The sequence below is a fragment of the Capra hircus genome, chromosome 28 (genome assembly GCF_001704415.2).
Source record: "Capra hircus breed San Clemente chromosome 28, ASM170441v1, whole genome shotgun sequence".
NCBI classification, from domain to species: domain Eukaryota; kingdom Metazoa; phylum Chordata; class Mammalia; order Artiodactyla; family Bovidae; genus Capra; species Capra hircus.
In genome coordinates, this window is record NC_030835.1 from 28,715,879 (window position 1) to 28,728,258 (window position 12,380).

A 12,380-nucleotide genomic window follows, 5' to 3' on the forward strand; every position below is an offset into this window, starting at 1 on the left:
GTGCTTCTTCCAGTCCAGCGTTTCTCATGATGTAATCTGTATAGAAGTTAAATAAGCAGAGTGATAATATACAGCCTTGATGTACTCCTTTTCCTATTTGGAATCAGTCTGTTGTTCCATGTCCAGTTCTAACTGTTGCTTCCTAGCCTGCATACAGGTTTCTCAAGAGGCAGGTCAGGTGGTCTGGTATTCTCATCTCTTTCAGAATTTTCCACAGTTTATTGTGATCCACACAGTCAAAGGCTTTGGTGTAGTTAATAAAGCAGAAATAGATGTTTTTCTGGAACTCTCTTGCTTTTTCGATGATCCAGCAGATGTTGGCAATTTGATCTCTGGTTCCTCTGCCTTTTCTAAATCCAGCTTGAACATCTGGAAGTTCACGGTTCACATATTGTTGAAGCCTGGCTTGGAGAATTTTGAGCATTACTTTACTAGCATGTGAGATGAGTGCAATTGTGCGGTAGTTTGAGCATTCTTTGGCATTGCCTTTCTTTAGAACTGGAATGAAAACTGACCTTTTCCAGTCCTGTTGTCACTGCTGACTAATAGTCAGGGAGATGCAAATCAAAACCACAATTAGGTAACACTTCACAGCTTTTATAGTGGTTATTATCAAAAAACTAGAGATATAGTAATAAGTGTTGCTAAGCGTGTGGAGAAAAGGGAGCCTTTGTACACTGTTGATGGGAATATAAATTGGTACAGCCACTGTGGAAAATAATATAGAAGTTCTTCAAAAGATGAAAACTAAAACTACTGTGAAAGTGAAATTGCTGAGTCGGACACAGCAGTCGTGTCTCTGCAACCCCATGGACTGCAGCCTACCAGCTTCCTTCGTTCATGGGATTTTCCAGGCAAGAATACTGGAGTGGGTTGCCATTTCCTTCTCCAAAACTACTGTACCATCCAGCAATTCTGCTTCTGGGTATATGTCCAAAAGAAACTAAATCAGTACATTGAAGACATACTACATTCCCATGTTCACTGCAGCACAGTGAACATTATTCACAATAGCCCAGGTATACACACAACCTAAGTGTCCCTAGACAGATGAATGGACAAAGAAAATGTGTCATATAAGAAATGGAATATCATTCAGTCTTGAAAAAGAACTAACTGCTGCCATTTGCAACAACATGTATGAACCTGGAGGACATTATGCTTAGGAAAATAAGTAAGATAAAGACAAATACTCCATGATATCACTTATATGTAGAGTCTAAAAAAGTCAGACTCAGAACATTTCCAGGGACAGTGAGTTGGGGGAAATGATGGGATGTTGACCTAAAGAAACAAACCCTCAGTTATAAGATGTAAAAGTTCTAGGGCTATTATGTACAATATCAAAATTATAGTTAATAATGCTAAACTTGAAATTTGCTAACAGTAAATCTTGAGTGTTCTCACCACACACACACACACACACACACACACACACACTGGTAACTATGTGAGATGATGGATGTGTTAACTTTTCTGTGGTAAGCATTTCAGTGTACAGATAAGTCAAAAACCACATTGCACAACCTAATTATAATTTTATTTTCCAATAATACTTCAATAAAGCTGGAGATGGAAAAAAAAAAGTAATTTGTAAGTTTTCTCCATTTGAAAAAGAGAAAAGTCCTGACTAATCAAAAGTCTAATAGCACTGAGGATTAAGGTTGTTCCATGACCCATAGTAGATGATATAACGAGTTTTCCCAGGGGCAGAATCAGTTCTGAGTCAGTGTCTCTTCCTCCATCTCTCTCTTAAGTTCAGTTAGGGAAGGTGTTGGGCACCATGCTAGTTCTCCCTCCACTCCCGTCCTCATCACAGCATCATAAAATTCCAATATCCCTGTGGCAACATTCAGGGAGAGTCAGAAACACACTTGTAAATAAATCTGTCAATTTTATTTTAGTTCTCATTGCCGCAAATTTATACAGTTCAAACAAACTTACCAAATATTCACAGCTTTCACAACCTCACTTATCCACAGTATGAAGGGATTTCCCTGGTAGCTCAGCTGGTAAAGTATCTGCCTGCAATGCAGGAGACCCCGGTGCCATTCCTGGGTCAGGAAGATTCCCTGGAGAAGGAACAGCTACCCATTTAAGTATTCTGGCCTGGAGAATTTCATGGACTGTATAGTCCATGGGGTCACAAAGAGTTGGACATGACTAAGTGACTTTCACATGATTATAGGTGAATATAATCACTAAGTTCCTTTATACTGTTTTTTCCTCATATTAATACATGATTTGGTCTGTCCTGGATCCAGGTGAATCATGTGATAAGACTGGAAATTATTCAAGCAGAACAAATTTTTTTTTTAATGTCATGAATTAAGACAAAGAAAGCAAAGAGATCAAAACCTGCCTATGTAGCACTCAGTGGTTAGAGTTTAAGATCTCAGCTCCAGGCATGAGGAAGCTTCCTTCAGCTGTTTTAACAATACCTACCCATTGTCAGCCCTGAAGACTGGTCACTGTGTACTCAACCTGGCTTCTTCCACCTACCAAAATCCAATGAACCAAGAAGAAAGGAAAACAAACCTGGAGGCTCATGTCAAGTGTTGGCTAGTAGCTGCCAAAGCTGATAAAAACATGATGTGTCCCTCCACTGGGTAAAAGGTCAAGGTCAGGCTTGTCAGCTCTCAAGCACAGGTGAAAATGAACAGGTCACCAAACTCTGGGGACTGATTCTGTTTTTGCTTGCCATTTTGCCCATAATAAATACACAAACACAGCCAATCCTATTATTCATAGATTCTGTATTTGCAAACTTACCTACTTGCTTAAATTTCTTTGTTACCCCCAAATTAACACCCCTAGTGATTTGAGAACCTTCACACACAAATTGTGCAAAGCAGGCAAAAAATTTTAGCTGCTCACATGGGTTCCCAGCTGGAGTGAACCGGGTGATGCTCTGTCCTCTTGTTTCCTCTCCTGTCCCTTCAACAAGTGTCCTTTTCACAGTTTCCTTGGAGCTGCATTTTTCACATTTTTGTACTTTTTGGTGGTGATTTCACTAATTCAAATGGCCCCCAGGGATCATGCTGAAGTACTGCCTAAGGTTACAAGCACAAGAAGGCTGTGATGTCCCTTAGAAGAAGGTATTGGGTTGGCCAAAGTGTTCAGTTTTTTCTATTCCATCTTAGAGAAAAACGCAAACGAATTTATGGTCAGCCCTTACGTGTGTTAGGTAAACTTCAATCAGATATGAGTTATCACGCTGTTGGCTCTGAATTCAAAGGTAATGAGTCAAAAACATATATTAAATAAATTATCACATAAAATGACGTTACCTATTGATTAGTTAACAAAAGTGTTGGTGACTAGAGGCTCACAGGAATCTAACCCCATATTGTCCCTAAAAGCAATGGCTCAGTGACTTTACAGAACATGACAAGTGTGAATAATGAAACTTGGCTGCACAAACATATATAATATCCATATGCATGTTGTATAGACACATCTACATTTAATAGACACTCTGTATAGACAAACCTTCATGCAAATAGGCATTTTTAGGAGAAGGGTTACACTGCCCTTCCTATATTCAAAATGAAGGTCCAGAAATAGAGCTGCATTGTCCAGTTCCAGTAGATAATAGATTATAAAATACCCAGTGTGGGACAATCTCTCAAGGGGCATAAGAGATGAAAGATCTGACTTCGAGCCAGCTAATCACTGCCTCCCTCATGAGTCCCAGTAATGATATTCACAAGGGAACCATGGAAACTGCTTCTCTGAGAAACAGCAAAATAAAGTTAAGTCCTTCCATGCTTGCTTTCTAAGCTCAGAATCTCCTTCACCACACGTGGCAGTTATGGTGGCAATTGTTACACCTCCCAAGTGGCTGCTCCCAACCTCCCAAATTTAAGCAAGGCATTGATTTTTCTATCAAAATCTAATAGTCTGTAATCCTGTTAACCAGGGTTTTACTGTCACCATCACCAGCCACAAATATACACAGCATACCCGGCAGGTAAAGCAAGATGCAAGATGGTGTGAGGCAATACACTCACACTATTAGATATAAGGTTGGTACCTTCAGAAATCTTACAGTTATAAAAGAAAAAAAATCTCAGACAAGATTCCAACTTCAAACCTCAGAGACTTTTAACTAATTTGACATTTATATGAGCTAATTCAGGGTTTTTTTTAAAATAATGGAGAATGGGAAAAATACATCCACCTCAATTTTCACAATAGCCTTATTTACAGGTGCTAAGATATGGAAGCAAAATAAGGGTCCATCAACAGCTGAATAAAGAAGTTATGGTACATATATACAATGGAATACCACTCAGCCATAAAAAATGAAATACTGCATTTGCAACAGCGTGAATAGACTCAGAGGGTACTATGCTAAATAAGTCAGAGAAAGACAAATACTACATGATATCACTTATACATGGAATCTAAAAACTGAAACAAACCAGATATTATAACATAATAGAAAGAGACTCATAGATACAGAGGAAAAAAATTAGTGGTTACCAATGAGGATAGGGAAGGAGGGAGGGAAAATATAGGCATAGGGGATTAAGAGGTAGAAACTATTATGTATAAAATAAGCTACAAGGATATATTGTAATGCAGTCTATGGGGTTGCAAAGAGTCAGACATGACTTAGCAACTGAACAACAACAACATACATTGTACAAAACAGGGAATATATAGCCAATATCTTTAAATAAATATAAATGGAGTATAAACTTTAAAAATTGTGACTTGCTCTATTATTCACTTGTAACTTATATGATATTGTGCATCAACTACATGCCAATTTTAAAAAGATAAAATAATAATGGAATAAGCAGCAGTAGGTGTAACGTCATGGCTGAGGAAGAAAGCATGTAAGCCTTTTGGGACAGATGTACTATTTTATTCTACGTTTTCTTACTTTTCTTTCAGTGGCAAACATACACAATTCTCATAATTGGAGCTCAATAAATATCTCAATTAAGGGGAATGTACCTGATATTTGCTGGAATCATCCTAACCTAAAGCCCTGGTCTTACACAAAGATGGACAGTTATGGACCTAACTATTTTTTGGATTGAATTTCATACGAATTTTTTTCTAAACTGCTCAAAATGCTAAAGGAAAATAGATCTACTGAACAAGCATTCCCTGCAAATGACATGTATGTGGCAGAAGGGACGCACACAGAGAGAAAAGGAAGGATGTAGAGATAGGATATTGGTGAGAAGAGGAAGGTTGGGAGACAAGGACCAAAACTTTATGCGGTCCTAGTAACACTGTGCCTGGTGCTTCCCTGGTGGCTCAATGGTGAAGAACCCACCTGGTAATGTAGGAAATGCAGGTTGCATTTCTGGGTCGGGAAGATCCCCTGGAGAAGGAAATAACAACCCCCTCCAGCATTCTTGCCTGGGAAATCCCATGGACAGAAGAGCCTGGCAGTCTACAGTCCACGGGGTCACAAAAGTGTTGTACAAGACTTAGTGACTAAACAACGACAATGCTGTACCTAGTCTAAGAGCATATCAACCAGAACACCTGGTTAAATATTGTGAATGGAATGCATGCATTTACTGTCCCCAAACTTATCAATACCATAATTATAAACACACAAGCCCAGCAATTCACCAGCTTCACTTATGCACCCAAACTTTAAAGCTATTTTTATGTTTTCAATTCATCAGTCCTTAATAGGAAGAAAAAACCTGGATTATGAGAAACATAAAGAAATTCCCCAACATGAAAGTGGAGAATTATCTTTTAAATGAAAAAATGTAAAGTAAAGAAATACTATCAGAAGGTAACTTGCAAAATCATTATAGCACCAGAGATCTATCAAAGAATAGGGTGTCACAAAAAGGAGAAATGTTTAGAGAGAAAGACGAGCTCTTAAAAATTAAAATTACGAGAGCAGAAACTGGAAAAAGCAACTAATTATCAATTATACGTGAGGACAAAAATTTTTAAGTATGCAAGTTCTCAAGATACTTACCTGCTCTTGCCCTTTACTCTAGAACGTACAGGATAAAAAATGTTCCCCACCAAAATGAAAGTGTAAATCAAGAACGAGACCGATAGAAAAATCAGTAACTCAAGATTCCACCAAGAGCAAAGCAAAACGTTCTAGGAGGGTAAAGACAGGCCATGCCTTGGTGACTGCTGTTTCCAGAATGAGAAAGCACCAACCCAGTTGGGCGCAGAAGCAAACAGTGTTCCCCCAAAGTTCCCACGTCAAGAGAATTAATTAAAAGTGGCATATTATCTAATACTTTTCAATGTATGAAGAGTGATTTCAATACGATAGCTACGACTTTGATAATATATGTATGTGGAATCTAAAAAATAATGGTACAGATGAACCTCTTCCGGGACAGGAAGAGAGATGCAGTCATAGAGAATGGATGTGTAGACACAGTGGGGGAAGGGAAGGGTGGGATGAACTGAGAGTGTAGGCGTGGCATATATACACTACCATACATAAAATAGGTAGCTAGTGGGAAGCTGCTATACAGCACAGAAACCTCAGCTCAGTGCTCTGTGATGACCTAGAGAGGGGGATGGGTGGGGGTAGTAGGGTTGGAAGAGATGTCCAAGAGGGAGGGGATATATGGATACACATAGCTGATTCTCCCGTGGTAAATCATCCTGCAGCGCAGGAGACATGGGTTCCATCCCTGGGTCTGGAAGATCCCCTGGAGGAGGAAATGGCAACCTATTCCAGTATCCTTGACTAGGAAATCCCCTGGACAGAGGAACCTGGCAGGTTACAGTCCATGGAGTCGCAAAAGAATCAGACACAACTTAGCAACTAAACAACAACAAATAGCTGATTCACTTCGCAGTACAGCAGAAACTAACACAACATTGTAAAGCAATTATACTTTGACTAAATCTATCGATTGATCGATGAATCGATCGGTGGATAAGGGCTTCCCAGGTAGCACTGGTGGTAAAGAACTAGCCTGCCAATAGACAGACAGATGTGGGCTTCCAGGTGGCACTAGTGGTGAAGAACTTGCCTGTCAATGCAGGAGACAGCAGAGGCATGGGCTTGATCCCTGAGTGTCACACACCTATATTTGAAAGTTGCTAAGAGAGTAGATTTTATATGTTCTCACCAGAGAAGCAAAATGGTACGTCTGTGACATGATGAGAGGCATCAGCTAACACTATGATGCTAATCATTTTTCAGTATATAAGTGGATTGAAGCAACACAGTTCAGTTCAGTTCAGTTGCTCAATCATGTCCGACTTTTTGTGACCCCAAGAATCGCAGCACCCCGGGCCTCCCTGTCCATCACCAACTCCCGGAGTTCACTCAGACTCACATCCATCGAGTCCGTGATGCCATCCAGCCATCTCATCCTCAGTTGTCCCTTTCTCCTCCTGCCCCCAATCCCTCCCAGCATCAGAGTCTTTTCCAATGAGTCAACTCTTTGCATGAGGTGGCCAAAGTACTGGAGCTTCAGCTTTAGCATCATTCCTTCCAAAGAAATCCCAGGGTTGATCTCCTTCAGAATGGACTGGTTGGATCTCCTTGCAGTCCAAGGGACTCTCAAGAGTCTTCTCCAACACCACACTTCAAAAGTATCAATTCTTCAGCGTTCAGCCTTCTTCACAGTCCAACTCTCACATCCATACATGACCACAGGAAAAACCATAGCCTTGACTAGATGGACCTTAGTTGGCAAAGTAATTTCTCTGCTTTTGAATATACTATCTAGGTTGGTCATAACTTTTCTTCCAAGGAGTAAGTATCTTTTAATTTCATGGCTGCAGTCACCATCTGCAGTGATTTTCGAGCCCAAAAAAAGAGTCTGACACCGTTTCCATTGTCTCCCCATCTATTTCCCATGAAGTGATGGGACCAGATGCCATGATCTTCGTTTTCTGAATGTTGAGCTTTAAGCCAACTTTTTAACACAAGGTACACCTTACACTTACACAATGTTATACATCAACTATATACCAATAAAGATGGGAAATATTTTAATTTTTTTCAAAGGAAAAAAAATTAGATAATGACGGAGTTTGGGAATAATTTTCTCATCCATAAAATAAAGGAGTAGACTAGCAGATCTCTAAATCCTTTCCAGCTCAAACAACCTATGAACTATAACCTACGACCCCAAACTCTTTAAAAATGAAAATTCATATTTCAAAGCCAACATCAAAGATGAAAGGTTCATGCATTTCCCTGGGGAAAAACGAACCAAACAATAATAGTTAGAAAAATATTTTATGTGTATCAGGATTTTTAAAGTTGGCCATTTAGTCAAATAAGCTCTGCTTCTTCCAGTCAAACCACAACCCACTTCCCACCCTGTTTCATACACAGATTTCTTTTTAGGTGGTTTTATCACATGCACTAACTCTGGTTCCCAGAGAGTGAGCCGTTAACAGGTGACAAGAAATGTCGTCGCTAATATTAACATCGGCATCTCTCACAGACAGGCCCACTGGTCTGCAAATTAAGAGAATTTAAGAATTAAGAAGCCACTTAAGCATAAGACTATCATTAGCCAACTTATCCTTGCATTTGCTAATGACCAAAAACAAAACCTTAAATATGGATGAGGTTCTACATAACTAGGAATAAACATATATTCCCCGAGAAATCATTTTTTTCAGTCTTCATATAATCTTAGGGACCATGCTAGTCACATATTTCTTGCTCAGTAAAAGTCAATTTCCAACCTAAAAAGTGAGTATAGGGTCTTCCTTGGCAATCCAGTGGTTAAGACTCTGAGCTTCCAATGCAGAGGACATGGGTTCAATTCCTGGTCAGGGAACCAAGATTCCAAGATCCCACATCACTCTGTCAAAAAAATTAAATACTAATAATTTTTAAGAGTGAATATGAAAACAGGAGACCCAGAAACTCTTATCTTTTTTTCTCATTTCTGGCTTTATTTCCACCCTAGTTGTTGCCCTCAGCTATTACCTGTGCTGTGCTATCTGGCCTGATGCTGTCTGTCCTTGTTTTCTCCAAGCTCCCTGCCATCTTTGGTATGTCTTTGTCCTTAGACACCTCCTTCTGAGACAATTTCCAATCCACATTGTTCCTTAATGCCAAATCACTAGAGAAGCACCACTGACATCCTTGGGGACAAGGATGCTGACCAAGGACAACCTGCTCCAATGCCTCAGGAAGTCAAGGAAAAAGCCAAGAGTCCAATCTGGGTCTCCCCTTGTACCTCTTTCAGTCCTGTTTCCACAAAATCACATGAAACCTGAAATAACAGCAAACCCGGGAGCAGGGCAGTCAAAAGGTGACTAAATGACCACATGTGACTTGGTCTTGGAGGCACTTGCATCTGCAAGTATGTCTGCATGCTGCGTTCACATTAAAGGTGTACATTTTTAAATCTGGCTGACCCAGGACTTGTAATGGCTTAGGGAGACACCTCCCTTTATGCTGAATGTTTATAGTAGACCGAGGGACAGCTCAACTGCTTGAAAGTATTCATGCAAAAAAAGCAGAGAGAATAATTCATTACACTAGAAGAACCTAATCCTTCTAGATCAATATATCTCTGCACACAAAGCTTCTGTCAAGAAATCAAGCCTATTATACACCCAGAGAAAAAACATGGTCTAAAAAAATACATGCATCCCAACACTCATTGCAGCACTGTTTACAATACCCAAGATATGGAAGCCACCTAAATCCCATCAACAGAGGAATGGATAAAGAAAATGTGGTACATACACACGATGGAATATTACTCAGCTGTTAAAAGGAACAGCTTTTGCAGCAACATGGAACATGGAATATTACTCAGCTGTTAAAAGGAACGGCCATTTGCAGCAACGTGGATGAACCTAGAGACTGTCATACTAAGTGAAATAGATGGACAGAGAAGGAAAAATATCATATGTTACCCAACATATACAAAATCTAAAAAGAAATGGTACAATGAACTTATTTACAAAACAGACACAGACTCACAGACTTAGAAACAAACTTATGACTGCCATGGGGGGAAGATGGGGGGAAGGGATAGTTAGGGAGTTTGAGATCAACATGTATGCACTGCTATATTTAAAACGGATAACCAACAAGGATGTTCTGTATAGCAAAGGGAACGCTACTCAATGTTATGTGGCAGCTTGGATGGGAGGGGAGTTTGGGGGAGAATGGACACATGTATATGTATGGCTGAGTCCCTTTGCTGTCCACCTGAAACTGTCACAACATTGTTAATCAAGCTGTACTCCAATATAGTATAAAAAGTTTAAGAATATATCAAAAAATTTTTAAAGTGAAGCCCATGTCAGGGACTACAAATTCTCCTGCTGGTAGGAGTCAGGAGAAAACATGAATGGCCACACATAGGCCCAGGAGTGAAGAGAGGAACTAGGGTGAGTAGGCCCTGTTGCCCGGCAGCTGCTCTCATGCAACAGTATATGCCTACTGCCGCTCTATGCTTCACTCTTGAGCTGTAAAATTTTTCAGCTTTGAAAAGGGACTTTCCTGGTGGTGCAGTGGTTAAGACTCTGCCTTCCAATGCAGAGGTGCAGGATCCATTCCTGGTCAGGGAGCTAAGACCCCACATGCCTAGTGGGCAAAAACACAAAATACAAACAGAAGCAATATTCTAACAAATTCAATAAAAACTTTAAAAAGTAAAACACTACAAAGGAAAAAGAAACTCTGTAAATTTAAACCAACTTAACTGATCACATTATGAGAAGTCAGGCACATTTTTTTCTTTTCTAATTACACAGCTCTTCAAGAAGACAGTGTTATCAGGAAGGTGTAGATAATTCTCTGAAAGAAACTTCCAAGTTTTGAATACTTCAAACAAGGACCTCTGGCTCTTTGCATACACTTTGCTCTCATCAAAGTCACCAGGAGTTAAGAATTTATCAAATCAGCGACAGCAAGATTTTCAAACAAAGGTCTTCTTTTTCCTCTCTTCTATATCAAACACATTTATTTTACAATCCCTTGAATGATGGATGCTAGCCTAAACAGAGAATATTCAATTGTTTCTATTTTAAAAAATACTTGTACTAATAGGAGGTCAAAAAAAGAAACTTACATGAATTGACAAATAATCAATTTTCTGGGGCCTGCATCAAAACTATGACGTCAAACGAGGTAAAAGTGTAACCAAGTATTCTTAAAAGCTTAACTGCTCGGGCAGGCTTAGGGGTCTGAGTGTGCAGCTGAGCACTAAGGCATTATTTGCGGTTTTTGTCAGCAGGTGTTTGGCAGACACTGTTTCCACAGGATATGATTGTCCAGTCCTTCATTTATCTCAAATTTTAAAAATAATTAGTATTTTATTGAGCAAAAGGATTAGAGGAGATCAAGAAAAGGGAAATGGTTTGGCAGAAGATAAAACTCAAACACCAAGCAACATCTTAAACTGAATTGCCTTGAAATAACTAACAATGAGGTTTTAAAAAAAGTTTAAAACATTTTAAGGGTCAAACGCTCAGAATCCCACAGCATTTCTAATTAGTAAAATTCAGTTCGCAGAAGGGCACTAAGCTCTCAAGATTAAACCCAGTTAATGCTCCTGGCCACTTCCACTTACCTAGTCAACCTGACTAAGCCGCAGACTCCTTTCCTCTGTAAAATATCTGACCAATGTTACACTGTACCATTAATCAGTTCAGTTCAGTTCAGTCACTCAGTTGTGTCTGACTCTTTGCAACCCCATGGACCACAGCACGCCAGGCCTCCCTGTCCACCACCAACTCCTGGAGCTTGCTCAAACTCATGTCCATCGCATCAGTGATGCCATCCAACCATCTCATCCTCTGCCCTCAACTTCTCCTCCTGCCCTCAATCTTTCCCCGCATAAGGGTCTTTTCAAATATGTCAGTTCTTCGCATCAGGTGGCCAAAGTATTGGAGTTTCAGCTTCAGCATCAGTCCTTCCAATGAATACTGAGGACTGATTTCCTTTAGGTTAGACTGGCTGGATCTCCTTGCAGTCCAAGGGACTCTCAAGAGTCTTCTTCAACACCACAGTTCAAAAGCATCAATTCTTCGATGCTCAGCTTTCTTTATAGTCCAACTCTCATATCCATACATGACTACAGGAAAAACCATAGCTTTGACTAGATTAATATTTGTAGGTTAGTTTTTTGAAACCCCTTAGGTGAATTTTATGTTTACTATGAGTTCCCTATATTGTTCTCAAGTCAGTTTATGCCAGTTTTCTTGCTATTGCAACTGTGAAACTGGGCTTCCCCAGTGGCTAAACTACCTGCCACTGTAGGAGACACATGTTTAATCCCTGGGTTGGGAAGATTCTCTGGAGAAGGAAATCGTAACTTGCTCCAGTATTCTTGCCTGGAGAATTAAATGGACAGAGGAACCTGATGGACTACTGAGTCCGTGGGGTGGCAAAGAAGTCAGAAACAACTGAACATACATGCACAATTTAA